General features: G+C 44.2%; 1 long non-coding RNA gene across 1 annotated transcript in view; it reads left to right on the forward strand.

Annotated features, from left to right (window-relative positions):
- Window positions 1-13,167, forward strand: part of LOC138286765 (uncharacterized) — a 79,729-nt gene extending 66,562 nt beyond the window's left edge. The window contains exon 3 of the long non-coding RNA XR_011202054.1: window positions 13,062-13,167. This is a non-coding gene — a long non-coding RNA (uncharacterized lncRNA). The remainder of the gene's footprint in view (window positions 1-13,061) is intronic.
- The last annotated feature ends 4,336 nt before the right edge of the window (window positions 13,168-17,503 follow it).

The following is a 17,503-nucleotide window of genomic DNA, read 5'->3' on the forward strand; positions in this document are numbered from 1 at the left end:
CCATCAATTTTTCTCTACGTTTTACTCTGTAACTTTTCCCTGCAATGTCAGATTATCGAAAGCAATATACCGTTACGTCTGCTGGACTCCTCTGGTTGCGGGGATATATAGGGTTTGTAGGTTCATCAAGAACCCGAGGAACCCAGAGCCAATAAATGAGCTGCACCCTGCAGTGCGTTTTCATTCTATACCGGGTATACAGCAATTCATTTGCTGAAATATAAGGAGTAAAAAATTGCTATCAAGAAAACCTTTGCATTTCCAAAAAGGGCACAAGGTAAGGTGTTGAGGAGCAGTGGTTATTTGCACACCTCTGAATTCCGGGGTGACCATAGTAGCACGTGAATTACAGGGAATTTCTCAAATAGATGTCTTTTTTACACACACTCCTATATTTGGAAGGAAAAAATGTAGAGAAAGACAAGGGGCAATAGTACTTGTTTTGCTAATCTATGTTCCCCCAAGTCTCCCGATAAAAATGGTACCTCACTTGTGTGGGTAGGCCTAGCACCCGCGACAGGATATGCCCCAAAACACAACGTGGACACATCATAGAAAACAGCGCTGTTTTTAGCAAAGTGACTACCTGTAGATTTTGGCCTCTAGCTCAGCCGCCACCTAGGGAAACCTACCAAACCTGTACATTCCTGAAAACTAGAGACCTAGGGGAATCCAAGGAGGGGTGACTTGTGTGGCTCGGACCAGGTTCTGTTACCCAGAATCCTTTGCAAACCTCAAAATTTGGCTAAAAAAACACATGTTCCTCACATTTCTGTGGCAGAAAGTTCTGGAATCTGAGAGGAGCCACAAATTTCCTTCCACCCAGCGTTCCCCCACGTCTCCCGATAAAAATGATACCTCACTTGTGTGGGTAGGCCTAGCGCCCGCGACAGGATATGCCCCAAAACACAACGTGGACATATCACAGAAAACAGAGCTGTTTTTAGCAAAGTGACTACCTGTAGATTTTGGCCTCTAGCTCAGCCGCCACCTAGGGAAACCTACCAAACCTGTGCATTTCTGAAAACTAGAGACCTAGGGGAATCCAAGGAGGGGTGACTTGCGGGGCTCGGACCAGGTTCTGTTACCCAGAATCATTTGCAAACCTCAAAATTTGGCTAAAAAAACACATGTTCCTCACATTTCTGTGGCAGAAAGTTCTGGAATCTGAGAGGAGCCACAAATTTCCTTCCACCCAGCGTTCCCCCATGTCTCCCGATAAAAATGATACCTCACTTGTGTGGGTAGGCCTAGCGCCCGCGACAGGATATGCCCCAAAACACAACGTGGACATATCACAGAAAACAGAGCTGTTTTTAGCAAAGTGGCTACTTGTAGATTTTGGCCTCTAGCTCAGCCGCCACCTAGGGAAACCTACCAAACCTGTGCATTTCTGAAAACTAGAGACCTAGGGGAATCCAAGGAGGGGTGACTTGCGGGGCTCGGACCAGGTTCTGTTACCCAGAATCCTTTGCAAATCTCAAAATTTGGCTAAAAAAACACATGTTCCTCACATTTCTGTGGCAGAAAGTTCTGGAATCTGAGAGGAGCCACAAATTTCCTTCCACCCAGCGTTCCCCCACGTCTCCCGATAAAAATGATACCTCACTTGTGTGGGTAGGCCTAGCGCCCGCGACAGGAGATGCCCCAAAACACAACGTGGACATATCACAGAAAACAGAGCTGTTTTTAGCAAAGTGACTACCTGTAGATTTTGGCCTCTAGCTCAGCCGCCACCTAGGGAAACCTACCAAACCTGTGCATTTCTGAAAACTAGAGACCTAGGGGAATCCAAGGAGGGGTGACTTGCGGGGCTCGGACCAGGTTCTGTTACCCAGAATCCTTTGCAAACCTCAAAATTTGGCTAAAAAAACACATGTTCCTCACATTTCTGTGGCAGAAAGTTCTGGAATCTGAGAGGAGCCACAAATTTCCTTCCACCCAGAGTTCCCCCACGTCTCCCGATAAAAATGATACCTCACTTGTGTGGGTAGGCCTAGCGCCCGCGACAGGATATGCCCCAAAACACAACGTGGACATATCACAGAAAACAGAGCTGTTTTTAGCAAAGTGACTACCTGTAGATTTTGGCCTCTAGCTCAGCCGCCACCTAGGGAAACCTACCAAACCTGTGCATTTCTGAAAACTAGAGACCTAGGGGAATCCAAGGAGGGGTGACTTGCGGGGCTCGGACCAGGTTCTGTTACCCAGAATCCTTTGCAAATCTCAAAATTTGGCTAAAAAAACACATTTTCCTCACATTTCTGTGGCAGAAAGTTCTGGAATCTGAGAGGAGCCACAAATTTCCTTCCACCCAGCGTTCCCCCACGTCTCCCGATAAAAATGATACCTCACTTGTGTGGGTAGGCCTAGCGCCCGCGACAGGATATGCCCCAAAACACAACGTGGACACATTACAGAAAACAGAGCTGTTTTTAGCAAAGTGACTACCTGGAGATTTTGGCCTCTAGCTCAGCCACCACCTAGGGAAACCTACCAAACCTGTACATTTCTGAAAACTAGAGACCTAGGGGGATCCAAGGAGGGGTGACTTGTGTGGCTCGGACCAGGTTCTGTTACCCAGAATCCTTTGCAAACCTCAAAATTTGGCTAAAAAAACACATGTCCCTCACATTTCTGTGGCAGAAAGTTCTGGAATCTGAGAGGAGCTACAAATTTCCTTCCACCCAGCGTTCCCCCAAGTCTCCCGATAAAAATGATACCTCACTTGCGTGGGTAGGCCTAGCGCCGGCGACAGGAAACACCCCAAAGCGCAACGTGGACACATCCTAAATTTTGGAAAAAAACAGAGGTGTTTTTTGCGAAGTGCCTACCTGTAGATTTTGGCCTCTAGCTCAGCCGGCACCTAGGGAAACCTACCAAACCTGTGCATTTCTGAAAACTAGAGACCTAGGGGAATCCAAGGAGGGGTGACTTGCGGGGCTCGGACCAGGTTCTGTTACCCAGAATCCTTTGCAAACCTCAAAATTTGGCTAAAAAAACACATGTCCCTCACATTTCTGTGGCAGAAAGTTCTGGAATCTGAGAGGAGCTACAAATTTCCTTCCACCCAGCGTTCCCCCAAGTCTCCCGATAAAAATGATACCTCACTTGCGTGGGTAGGCCTAGCGCCGGCGACAGGAAACACCCCAAAGCGCAACGTGGACACATCCTAAATTTTGGGAAAAAACAGAGGTGTTGTTTGCGAAGTGCCTACCTGTAGATTTTGGCCTCTAGCTCAGCCGGCACCTAGGGAAACCTACCAAACCTGTGCATTTCTGAAAACTAGAGACCTAGGGGAATCCAAGGAGGGGTGACTTGCGGGGCTCGGACCAGGTTCTGTTACCCAGAATCCTTTGCAAACCTCAAAATTTGGCTAAAAAAACACATGTCCCTCACATTTCTGTGGCAGAAAGTTCTGGAATCTGAGAGGAACTACAAATTTCCTTCCACCCAGCGTTCCCCCAAGTCTCCCGATAAAAATGATACCTCACTTGCGTGGGTAGGCCTAGCGCCGGCGACAGGAAACACCCCAAAGCGCAACGTGGACACATCCTAAATTTTGGGAAAAAACAGAGGTGTTGTTTGCGAAGTGCCTACCTGTAGATTTTGGCCTCTAGCTCAGCCGGCACCTAGGGAAACCTACCAAACCTGTGCATTTCTGAAAACTAGAGACCTAGGGGAATCCAAGGAGGGGTGACTTGCGGGGCTCGGACCAGGTTCTGTTACCCAGAATCCTTTGCAAATCTCAAAATTTGGCTAAAAAAACACATTTTCCTCACATTTCTGTGGCAGAAAGTTCTGGAATCTGAGAGGAGCCACAAATTTCCTTCCACCCAGCGTTCCCCCACGTCTCCCGATAAAAATGATACCTCACTTGTGTGGGTAGGCCTAGCGCCCGCGACAGGATATGCCCCAAAACACAACGTGGACACATTACAGAAAACAGAGCTGTTTTTAGCAAAGTGACTACCTGGAGATTTTGGCCTCTAGCTCAGCCACCACCTAGGGAAACCTACCAAACCTGTACATTTCTGAAAACTAGAGACCTAGGGGGATCCAAGGAGGGGTGGCTTGTGTGGCTCGGACCAGGTTCTGTTACCCAGAATCCTTTGCAAACCTCAAAATTTGGCTAAAAAAACACATGTCCCTCACATTTCTGTGGCAGAAAGTTCTGGAATCTGAGAGGAGCTACAAATTTCCTTCCACCCAGCGTTCCCCCAAGTCTCCCGATAAAAATGATACCTCACTTGCGTGGGTAGGCCTAGCGCCGGCGACAGGAAACACCCCAAAGCGCAACGTGGACACATCCTAAATTTTGGAAAAAAACAGAGGTGTTTTTTGCGAAGTGCCTACCTGTAGATTTTGGCCTCTAGCTCAGCCGGCACCTAGGGAAACCTACCAAACCTGTGCATTTCTGAAAACTAGAGACCTAGGGGAATCCAAGGAGGGGTGACTTGCGGGGCTCGGACCAGGTTCTGTTACCCAGAATCCTTTGCAAACCTCAAAATTTGGCTAAAAAAACACATGTCCCTCACATTTCTGTGGCAGAAAGTTCTGGAATCTGAGAGGAACTACAAATTTCCTTCCACCCAGCGTTCCCCCAAGTCTCCCGATAAAAATGATACCTCACTTGCGTGGGTAGGCCTAGCGCCGGCGACAGGAAACACCCCAAAGCGCAACGTGGACACATCCTAAATTTTGGGAAAAAACAGAGGTGTTGTTTGCGAAGTGCCTACCTGTAGATTTTGGCCTCTAGCTCAGCCGGCACCTAGGGAAACCTACCAAACCTGTGCATTTCTGAAAACTAGAGACCTAGGGGAATCCAAGGAGGGGTGACTTGCGGGGCTCGGACCAGGTTCTGTTACCCAGAATCCTTTGCAAACCTCAAAATTTGGCTAAAAAAACACATGTCCCTCACATTTCTGTGGCAGAAAGTTCTGGATTCTGAGAGGAGCTACAAATTTCCTTCCACCCAGCGTTCCCCCAAGTCTCCCGATAAAAATGATACCTCACTTGCGTGGGTAGGCCTACCGCCGGCGACAGGAAACACCCCAAAGCGCAACGTGGACACATCCTAAATTTTGGGAAAAAACAGAGGTGTTGTTTGCGAAGTGCCTACCTGTAGATTTTGGCCTCTAGCTCAGCCGGCACCTAGGGAAACCTACCAAACCTGTGCATTTCTGAAAACTAGAGACCTAGGGGAATCCAAGGAGGGGTGACTTGCGGGGCTCGGACCAGGTTCTGTTACCCAGAATCCTTTGCAAACCTCAAAATTTGGCTAAAAATACACATGTTACTCACATTTCTGTGGCAGAAAGTTCTAGAATCTGAGAGGAGCCACAAATTTCCTTCTACCCAGCGTTCCCCCAAGTCTCCCGATAAAAATGATACCTCACTTGTGTGGGTAGGACTAGCGCCCACGAAAGGAAAGGGCCCAAAACACAACGTGGACACATCACATTTTTTTATAAAAAGCAGTGCCTACCTGTGGATTTTGGCCTGTAGCTCAGCCGACACCTGAGGAAACCTAGCAAACCAGTGCATTTTTGAAAACTAGAAACCCAGGGGAATCCAAGATGGGGTGACTTGCGGGGCTCTGACCAGGTTATGTTACCCAGAATCCTTTGCAAACATCAAAATTTGGCCCAAAAAACACTTTTTCCTCTCATTTCGGTGACAGAAAGTTCTGGAATCTGAGAGGAGCCACAAATTTCCTTCCACCCAGCGTTCCCCTAAGTCTCTCGATAAAAATGGTACATCACTTCTGTGGGTAGGCCTAGCGCCCACAAAAGGAAATGGCCCAAAACACAACGTGGACACAACATATTTTTTCGCAGAAAACAGAGGTGTTTTTTGCAAGGTGCCTACCTGTGGTGTTTGGCCTGTAGCTCAGCCGGCCCCAGGGGGGGGGGGGCAGAAATGCCCTAAAATAAATTTGCCCCCCCAACCCCCACCCTCCCCCGCCGGGAGCGACCCTTGCCTACGGGGTCGCTCCCCCTGCGTGACATTGGCACGAAAAAACAAATCCCCGGTGCCTAGTGGTTTCTGCCCCCTTGGGGGCAGGTTGACCTAAACTCAGCCAATCTGCCCCCAAGGGGGGCAGAAATGGCCTAAATACAATTTGTCCCCCAGGGGAGCGACTTTTGCCTGATGGGTCGCTCCCCATCTCTAAAAAAAAAAAACAAAGAAAAAAAAAAGAAAAAAAAGAAAAATTCCCCTGGCGCCTAGAGGTTTCTGCCCCCCCCCCGGGGGCAGATCGGCCTAATAATAGGCCGATCTGCCCCCCGGGGGGGCAGAAATGGCCTAAAATAAATTTGCCCCCCCAACCCCCACCCCCCCCCCCGGGAGCGACCCTTGCCTACGGGGTCGCTCCCCCTGCGTGACATTGGCGCCAAAAAACAAATCCCCGGTGCCTAGTGATTTCTGCCCCCTTGGGGGCAGATTGACCTAAAATTGGCCAATCTGCCCCCAGGGGGGCAGAAATGGTCTAAATACAATTTGCCCCCCCAGGGGAGCGACCCTTGCCTGATGGGTCGCTCCCCATCTCTAAAAAAAGAAACAACAACAAAAAAAACAAAAAAAAAAAATGGCCCTGGCGCCTAGAGTGTTCTGCCCCCCCCCGGGGGCAGTTCGGCCTAATAAGAGGCCGATCTGTCCCCCGGGGGGGCAGAAATGGCCTAAAATAAATTTGCCCCCCAACACCCCCCCCCCCCCGGGAGCGACCCTTGCCTACGGGGTCGCTCCCCCTGCGTGACATTGGCGCCAAAAAACAAATCCCCGGTGGCTAGTGGTTTCTGCCCCCTTGGGGGCAGATTGACCTAAAATTGGCCAATCTGCCCCCAGGGGGGCAGAAATGGTCTAAATACAATTTGCCCCCCCAGGGGAGCGACCCTTGCCTGATGGGTCGCTCCCCATCTCTAAAAAAAGAAACAAAAAAACCAAAAAACACAAAAAAAAAATTGCCCTGGCGCCTAGAGTGTTCTGCCCCCCCCGGGGGCAGTTCGGCCTAATAATAGGCCGATCTGTCCCCCGGGGGGGCAGAAATGGCCTAAAATAAATTTGCCCCCCCAACCTCCACCCCCCCTCCCCCGGGAGCGACCCTTGCCTACGGGGTCGCTCCCCCTGCGTGACATTGGCGCCAAAAAACAAATCCCCGGTGCCTAGTGGTTTCTGCCCCCTTGGGGGCAGATTGACCTAAAATTGGCCAATCTGCCCCCAGGGGGGCAGAAATGGTCTAAATACAATTTGCCCCCCCCAGGGGAGCGACCCTTGCCTGATGGGTCGCTCCCCATCTCTAAAAAAAGAAACAACAAAAAAAAAAAACACAAAAAAAAAATTGCCCTGGCGCCTAGAGTGTTCTGCCCCCCCCCCGGGGGCAGTTCGGCCTAATAATAGGCCGATCTGTCCCCCGGGGGGGCAGAAATGGCCTAAAATAAATTTGCCCCCCCAACCCCCACCCCCCCCGCGGGAGCGACCCTTGACTACGGGGTCGCTCCCCCTGCGTGACATTGGCGCCAAAAAACAAATCCCCGGTGCCTAGTGGTTTCTGCCCCCTTGGGGGCAGATTGACCTAAAATCGGCCAATCTGCCCCCAGGGGGGCAGAAATGGTCTAAATACAATTTGCCCCCCAGGGGAGCGACCCTTGCCTGATGGGTCGCTCCCCATCTCTAAAAAAAAAAAAAAAGAACAAAAAATAAAAACACAAAAAAAAAATTTGCCCTGGCGCCTAGAGGTTTCTTCCCCCCCTGGGGGCAGATCGGCCTAATAATAGGCCGATCTGCCCCCAGGGGGGGCAGAAATGGCCCAAAATAAATTCCCCTCCCCCCCAGGGAGCGACCCTTGCCTAAGTGGTCGCTCCCTTTGCGTGAAATTCACGCAAAGAAAAAACTCCCTGGTGTCTAGTGGTTTCTACCCCCCTTAGGGGCAGATTGGCCTCATCAAAATAGGCCAATCTGCCCCCAAGGGGGGCAGAAATGGGCAAAATATAATTTTCCCCCAAGGGGAGCGACCCTTGCCTAAGGGGTCGCTCCCCACCAAAAAAAAAAAAAAATGAAACAAAAAAAAAAAAAATGGTCCCTGGTGCCTAGAGGTATCTGCCCCCACCCCAGGGGGGGCAGAAAAGGCCTTCCCGAAAATATGCCCCCCTGGGAGCGACCCTTGCCCAAGGGGTCGCTCCCTTTTGTCAATAACAATAAAAAATAAAAAAAATCCCTGGTGTCTAGTGGTTTCTACCCCCCTTGGGGGCAGATTGGCCTCATCAAAATAGGCCAATCTGCCCCCAAGGGGGGCAGAAATGGCCAAAATATAATTTTCCCCCAAGGGGAACGACCCTTGCCTAAGGGGTCGCTCCCCACCTCAATAAAAAAAAAATGAAAAAAAAAAAAGAAAAAAAAAAAAAATGGTCCCTGGTGCCTAGAGGTTTCTGCCCCCCCAGGGGTCGCTCCCTTTTGTCAATTTCTACGAAAAAAAAAAAAATCCCTGGTGTCTAGTGGGGTTTCAAAAACCGGATTGCAAGCAATCCGGCTTTTGAAACCCTCTGAGGGACTTCAAAGGGAAGGAAATACTTTTCCTTCCCTTTGAAGCCCCTCCGGGCCTCCCAAGTGATTGAAAAAGAAATGCTTTTGCATTTCTTTTTCAATCGCGCTGGAAGCAGAGCTTCCAGCGCGACGAGGGAGGCCCCTGTGACACATCAGCGCGCGCGCGCGCGCTGACGTCACAGGGGGGGGTGGGGGGGGTCGGGGGTGGAAGGGGAAGGTCTTCCCCTTCCATCCCCGACTTGGGGGGGGAAGGGGGGTGCACGGGGGGCGCGCTAGCGCGCCCCCAAGTTCCCCTGTGCCATGGACGAGATGATCTCGTCCAAGGCACAGGGGAACTGTAGCCTTGGACGAGATCATCTCGTCCAAGGCACAGAAGAGGTTAACAAATAGTGAGTTAAACATTAAAAAAATCATGGAAACAACAAATAATATAATTAACAATTTCCATAAGGAAATATTTTATGGTCCAGAATACATTTGTACTATTTGTAATCAATTATGGCATAAACAATCATTTAAAAAAATAAACACCATTATCACAAATCCCACATTCATACAATGTAATATAACACCAAATCAAACAAACAATATATGCAGCACTTGTTATGCACACATTAACAGAAATAAAATACCACCCTGTTCATTTGTAAATGGGATGAAGCTTCCAAATATTCCAATACAATTACATTTGCATAATTTAGAAGAAAGATTAGTTTCACCAAGAATTCCCTTCCTCCAAATAAGAACTTTGCCTCGTGGCTTTCAGAAATCATTATCAGGTGCTGTAGTTAATGTACCTGCAGATGTTATGACCACAGTTACAATATTACCAAGGCAAATTTATGATGACATGACAATTCCTATAAAATTAAAAAGAAAATTAGCTTATAAATCGTATACACATTTTGAAAATGTCAGACCAAATAGAGTAAAACAAGCAGCATTATGGTTAGCAATACATAGTAACATGTTCAAAGAATATGGAACCACTGTTAATCCAAATTGGAAGTATATACCACAAGAAATAAATGCTTATAGTGAAACATCAGAAACAAATGATTATTCAGATACTTCCGATAATATAGCAGGTGGAAATCTAGATACTATGCTAACAAACGAAACTATTACGACTGATTGTATTAATGTATTACGTTTAGCACCTGCAGAACATAACACACCTAGAGGTTTATATGAAGACAAAGATTCTGAATTTTTAGCTTTTCCAACAATTTTTTGTGGAGAACGAAGACCCAATAATAAAAATAGACTTGTACCTGTACATTACAGTACAGTATGTCAATGGGAATTAAGAAGCTGTGATAGGAGAGTGGCAAAATCAATTACTAATATTTTCTTTAAACTAAACAAATTACATATAAAACAATTTCAAGGTAAAATTAACGTATCACTAAAAAACATTTTAACAATGGAAAATGTATAACTGCAAGAGACATAAAATATAATTTAGAACATATATTACAAAACAATGAAGGATATAAAATACTAAAAACTATTCACAGTTCTCCACTATATTGGGAACACTGCAAAAAAGATCTTTTTGCTATGATACGACAACTAGGAATACCAACATTTTTCCTCACTTTATCTGCAGCAGAAACAAAATGGCACCATTTAATAAATATACTGCTAAGAGTTCAAAAATTAAATGAATACACAGAAGAAGAGTTTGAAAATATGCCTTGGGAAACAAAATGTACATTAATACAAGATCCAATTACATGTGCAAGACATTTTGACTTTCAAGTTCGGAAGTTATTTAATTGCATTTTATTGCATGGAAGTAACCCTATTGGTAAAATAAAGGACTACTTTTACAGGGTAGAATTTCAACAACGAGGTTCACCACATGTCCGTGCTTTATTATGGATAGAAAATGCTCCACAGTATAGCGAAACAAACCTAAAAGAAGTAATTCCATTTATTGATAAATATATCACATGTGGTAAATCACAAGATCCACAACTTCAACGTTTAATACCACTACAAAAACATGCACACAGTAAAAATTGCCGACAGAAAAACAAAAGAACATGCAAATATCAATATCCTAAATATCCAGTGCCAGAAACTATGATCCTTGAACCTTTATCACTTGACCAAACAGATAAAAATTTGCAACAAAGCATTAAAAACATTCACAAAATTATGAATACACCAGAATTATTTAAAAAAAAATACATTTAGATATAGAACAATACATTATATCTATAAGATCAATGTTAGAAAAAATTAAAAAAAATTTAAAGCGAACACCAGCAGAATGCTATATAAATAATTATAATTCCATTCTTTCACAATATTGGAAAGCAAACATAGACTTACAGTTTGTATTAGATGCTTATGCTTGTGCTGTCTACATAATTTCATATATTAGTAAATCACAAAGAGGAATGAGCAAAATAATAGCACAAGCAGCCAAAGAAGTATATTATAATACCAATATAAAAGAACAATTGAAGCACATAGGCGTCAGATTTCTAAACTGTACAGAAATAAGTGCTCAAGAAGCTGCTTACCTTATTCTTCAAATTCCATTGCGTAAAAGTTCTCGGTCATTTATATTTATTAATACTAACACTCCAGAAAAAATAACATATTTAATGCGAGACATAAATACTATAAATTCTTTACCAGATACATCAACTAACGTACAATATGACAATACTATTGCAAAATATAGCAAGCGACCCAAAGCATTAGAAAATTGTACATTAGCAGACTATGCTTTATTGTATAATCATAAAAGCACAAGTAAGCAAACAAAAACACAAAATGACAATGAACATTTACTCACAGAAACAAATTTTTACAGCTCAGATGAAGAGGAAATTGAAATAAACAACTTAAATCACATAAAAGACAATATAAATATGGAAATAACCAATACGTTAATTACACGCAAATCTAAGAAGATTATACGCTACTGCAGATTTAACAAGAACAATGACTCTGAAAATTATTAGAGAGCTGTTAATGCTATACTATCCATGGAGAGAAGAGAACAAAAATTATTTTGAATAACAAAACATACTTTGAAAGATATATTCAAGTTAGAGATTTAAATAAACATCATGACAAGTATAACAAATACAATGAACTAATAACTCAATCAAATTTTAACATAAACAATGAAACAGCATTAACACCTCTATTATCACCAACAACTAATACTACTAACAACATAATACCATCTGATGCAATATCTACTGATCAACAATATCCTGAACATCAGAATTTGTATGACTTATCATTAGATTTAGGTGTTAGAGACACTACTGACGAAGATACACTATCTAATTCTGTCAAATAACAAATACTATAATGTCATGCGTAATTTAACAGATGAACAACTGAACTTTGTTTATCATCATCCACATTGGATCAAAAATAAAGAAACACCATGCTATACATTCTGTACTGGTGGAGCAGGAGTTGGGAAAAGCTATCTTATTACAGCACTTTATCAAACATTATTACATTATTACAATATTAAAGCTGATGAAAATCCAGTGAACATTTATATATTGCTTACAGCACCAACTGGAAAAGCAGCACATAATATCAATAGAAAAACACTACATAGCACATTTAAAATACCTGTGTCACAAACCTATACATATAAGCCCTTAGCTCATGAAAAGAGGACTATTCTTCAAAGTCAAACTACTAATAATTGATTAAATTTCAATGGTTGGGACAAATATGTTCAATTTTATACATAATAGATTACAAGAAATTAAACCATCAAATCAGCCATTTGGGGGTATCTCTAGTATAGCTATTGGAGACTTTTATCAATTAAAACCAGTTTTTGACACATATATTTTTGAAAATGCAAAACATTCATATGGACCACTAAGTACTAATTTATGGGTAACACATTTTAAACTATTTGAATTCACATAAATGATGAGACAACTAAATGACTTGCCATTTGCAGAATTGCTAAATCGATTAAGAGAAGGAAATCATACAGATATTTTACACAACGCGAACAACTGCCAGATAAAAGTATTATCAAAAATATACCATATATCATATCAACAAACAAAGAAGTAAATAACATAAATAATAACGTTTTGCAAGACCATATACAAAGATATCCAGTATTCACAATAATGTAATAATTTAACATTAATAAATAAATCATTCACATTTAAAAACAATCATTCCTTAGTAACTTTTTTATGTTTATCATTTTTAACAAACATCCCCTATTTCAAAAATTATATCCTTTCATTGTCCCTTTTTTATATCCTTTCCTTAGGCATTTATTTAACATTATTCACTCATTCAATAGTCTCAACATTCATCCATAACTCCCTTATTTCTTATTCCTTCTCCTATATTCATTCACACCACTTTTAATCGCATTCTAAATTTCAACCAAAAAGCTAAAATACATTAACACTTTAAAACCCTACAATATACAGCTATTGCTCCAAATGGTTTTAGTTCATTAAAATAAGCTAACACTGTTTCTATTATTTCTTTTACAGGAGGAACCTATAAAAAAAAGTTTTCATTGGAGGATAAGATACAGAACTAAAATCAATTACAATTAAAGGCTCAACCGACTACATCAAAATAACTTTATGGAGGGAGGCAACAAAATTCCCAATAAAAATTGGAGAATACATTAAAATTACACATGTAATGGTCCATGGATTCAATGAAGAAAAAATCTTAAATAGAACAAGGCACAGCAAACTTCAAGTAAGTTCAAAAGCTGCATAACCATACAAAATTAAACATACTAACCATAACAAAATGTAAAAAACAATGTTGTTAATACCCTTCTATTCATTTGAAATACTTGCACAAAAAAATAGAACAAATAAACCTACAGTACTAAAACCATCTATAACAGATGCCTCCACACTAGAAAACAAGCACATCTAGGGGGGCCTTAAATAAACCTAGCAGGCAACAATTTTCTAGCCAAAAGCATAATTATGGTGATAAAAAACATTGAATTACACTGCCAAAAACATCAATAAACCACTCTATAATAGCCATTAAATAACATATTTTAAGATCTACATCTAATCTGAAAATATGTGTCAGAAGGAAAGGGATTTTAATACATCTTTAAAACACTATTTGCACTTCTAATATTCACACTATCAAAACTTTTACATATTTACATACTTACTAAAAAACATAAGCATAATACCAAAATAACTTTAGCTAAAAATAAACACTTAGAAATATACATTGACAACTTTAAAAAAAAGGCAATTGCTGTAATTAAATATGTATCTAATATTTTCATATATTTTATTCACAGACTACAGAAGCACCACCAGAAAAAATAACAATTCACATATATGGAATTGAAAAAACAACTCAAGAAATAACAACACTAACAACACAAGTTCAAGGGAATGAAAACTTACAATCGATGGATATTAAAAATGAAACATTAATAGATTGGTTTATTATCAGTCCACAAGTAGAAAACTTGGCAGATGAACTAATAACACATTTACCAGTAACGTGAAATAATTTACAACAATGGCGTCATCAAAGACATTCTTCAAGAAATGTTCTCAATATAAACAAATAAATGAACATGCTTTATATTTATACCATTGTTTTTACTGCTATTCAAATAAAAAAAGTGCATCAATATTATAAAACTGCATATGTACAAAACTTGAATTAAAATGTCAATTAAAAAAAGGACCCAATTTTCTGAGATTACACTTAATTGTTGCTGAAAATATAATAAAAGATGCTCACAATACTATTTGTATTCTAATACAATAACATAAACAACACCAATAGCTCTAATGCTCACAAATGCAAGACCTATTGCATTGCAAATGCTTGTTTCTTCTGTCATCCTGTCCATGTGTGCATTAGCATCATCTGGTGGAAGAGCAGGGGCACCGGCGACAGAGGAAGCTGCATCCCACAGGACCCAGGAGGCAGTGTCCACCGACGCCGAGGGGACCAGTGGGACGGAGCGCGAGGGGGCACGACAGCAGAGACAGGCGGTAACAACACTGACTCTGATTCCTCCTCTGATGGAAGCTCCCTGGTGGTGGCAGACACCTCTGGGACCCCCCTAGCTACAGCCATCAACCCCATACCAGCACCACCCTCCCAGTAGCCCCCCACTGAGTTGCCCGTGCACCCAGGAGGGTGGGCATCTCCTTCGCTCCAGGCAGTCCCCAGTCAGCCTTGGTGCCCTCAGTGAGGCAGCTATTGACCTCCTGAAATCCATCTCTGTAGGGCAGTCAACCACAGTGAATGCCATCCAGGGGCTGGCATGCCAGATGCGCAATGCATTCCTGGAGGGCATCCACGGTGAATTGGCGGCCCAACAGAGATCATTTCAGGCTTTGGCCTCCTCCCTGCTGGCAGCCAGTGTCCCTGTTCCTACTGTATCCCCTCCAGCTATCACTTCCCAGTCCCAGTCACCTCAACCCCATCCCACACACACACACATACAAGTAGGAACACAAAACATCACACAAGAGTGGCAAAGACAAATACAGGCAGCACAATTCAGGCCACAAGCACTCACTCAAACAACAGACAGTTGCACACACAACAGCATCCACTGCCTCCACTGTCTCCCCCCTCCTCATCCTCCTCCCTCACAGTCACATCCGCACTCATACCTGCATGAACTGCATCAACAGCCACCACCACCATCCCCACACCAAGCAGCACACACACCTCACTTGCAGACACCTCCACAATATCAATCTACACATCCCCTGTGTCCTCTTCCACCTTGTCTGCCCCCCTCCTAACAGACACAAACGCACGCACTCATACTCCCAACAGCCATCCACCTCACATCAGCACACTGCTCATGCACCTGCACCCACGTCCAGCAGACGTACACCTCCAACAACCACTCCCTCAACCTCCACTCCCATCCCTCCTCCCTCATCCCCCCCACCGTCCCTAAGAAGCTTTTCCTTGCCCAACTTGACCTCTTCCCTCCACCTCCACCCCTGTCCTGCCCATAAGAGCAGCCCAGCACCTCAGCCAAACAGTCTGCCACTGCTCCCATCAAATCAACAGCTGCTGGCACGAAGGGGCCCCAGAGTGTGACGGTTGCCACTCCTACTATGAGCATACCTCTGCCTCAGAAATGAAGGACTAGGGTGGTGAAACCCAAGGGACATGAGACAGGGACAGTGGAGACACCTCCTAGTTGTGGAGGCAAGAAAGGGAAGGATCCCACTCCACCACCCAAGAAAGGGAAGGACCTCACTCGACCACCCAAGAAAGGGAAGGATCCCACTCCATCACCCAAGAAAGGGAAGGATCCCACTCCACCACCCAAAAAGGGGAACATTCCCACTCTACCACCAAGAGAGGCAAGAGGCCCCCTCCACCAGTAGTGGGCAAGGAGCCCTCTCCTCCAGCTGAGGCAGGCAGGGTAACACCTCCACCAGCAGAGGGCAAGGCGGCCTCACCTCCAGCTGAGGCAGGCAGGGTAACACCTCCACCAGCAGTGGGCAAGGAGCCCTCACTTCCAGCAGAGGCAGGCAGGGTAACACTTCCACCAGGATTGGCCAAGGAGCCCTTACCTCCAGCTGAGACCCAGTAGCCCTCACCTCCAGCTGAGGCACAGCAGCCCTCACCTCCAGCTGAGACACAGCAGCCCTCACCTCCAGCAGGGGGCATGTAGGCCACCCTCCAGGAACTGTTGTACAAGGAGCGCCCTTCAGAACCAGTGGGCGAGTTCCCCACTTTAGACACTGTGACCTTGCACTCCCCAGCTAAGGAAAACGGGCATGGAGCCCCCTCCAGAACCAGTGGGCAAGTTCCCCACCTCAGAGACTCTGACCTTGCATTCCCCAGTTAAGGAAAATGGGCATGGAGCCACCTCCAGAACCAGTGGGCAAGCTCCCTACTTCAGCTGAGGTGACCCCCCACCCCTCTTCCCCCTGAGGTGCCTGCCCATTTCCAACATGATGCCTCTGCACAGTGTAGTGTGGATATTGCCAGGAAACAAGTTGGGGCTTGGACTGTGCCCTACAGCAGTTTGCTATGTCATAATATGATGGGCGGTATTTTGTCTTCCATCTGGCTGTTGATGGCTGCCGCCCTGGTCAGTGGTGTTAACACCCTGGTGGTTGGTGTGGTACATTGGCTGTCTATGGGAATTATCATCGCCATGGTCATAATTTGGCGGTAATTACCACCAGCCAGTTGGCGGTATTACCGCCACTTTAACAGTTACTGCCATTGCAATAATGAACACCTAAATTATTTCTCCTTTCTAAGCATTTCTGATGCCCTATGTTTACAGCACATTGACCTTTGCTAAAAAAAAATTACATGTATTGCTGGATCACTTATTCTTTGTGCTCATCTAAAACACTGACTAAACATCAAATCAAGGCTTCTGCATGCCCTTGTTTATTTGTTATGCAGATTTGTAGAGCGCTCTATCACCAGTGATGGTATCCTAGCGCTGAGCAAGTGTAAGTTTAAGCACAACTAGGACCTTGTGGGACTACTTGAAAAGCCAGGTCTTCAGCTTCTTGCAGATTTCAAGAAGTTAGGAGGAGGCTCTTATGTGTAGCAACAGGTTGTGCCATACTTAAGGAGCTATGTAGAAGGCGGCTCGACCACTAGATCTGGTTTTCAATATGTGTGTAATTTGTGCGAGTAGGATTCCGGATGAGCAGAGATGTTTGGAAGGTTTGTGAAAGCAGATGTGATTACCTTTGTTGAGGTATGTGTGCCAGTGTTTTGTAGTGCCTTGAAAGTGTGGGTGAGGAATTTGAATTTTGCTTGTTTGTGAATGGGGACCCAGTGGACCTCCTTCAGGTGTGGTGTGACAGCGGCATGGGAGGTTGAGAGTGATTCTGGCTGCTGCATTCTGAATGGTCTGCATCTTTAGCTGCAAAACTTGTCATTATAGCTTGGCTAGAGTGCTCTGTTCAGTCCCGGAGTCAAGGAGCTG

The sequence above is a fragment of the Pleurodeles waltl genome, chromosome 3_2 (genome assembly GCF_031143425.1).
Source record: "Pleurodeles waltl isolate 20211129_DDA chromosome 3_2, aPleWal1.hap1.20221129, whole genome shotgun sequence".
Classification (NCBI taxonomy): Eukaryota; Metazoa; Chordata; class Amphibia; order Caudata; family Salamandridae; genus Pleurodeles; species Pleurodeles waltl.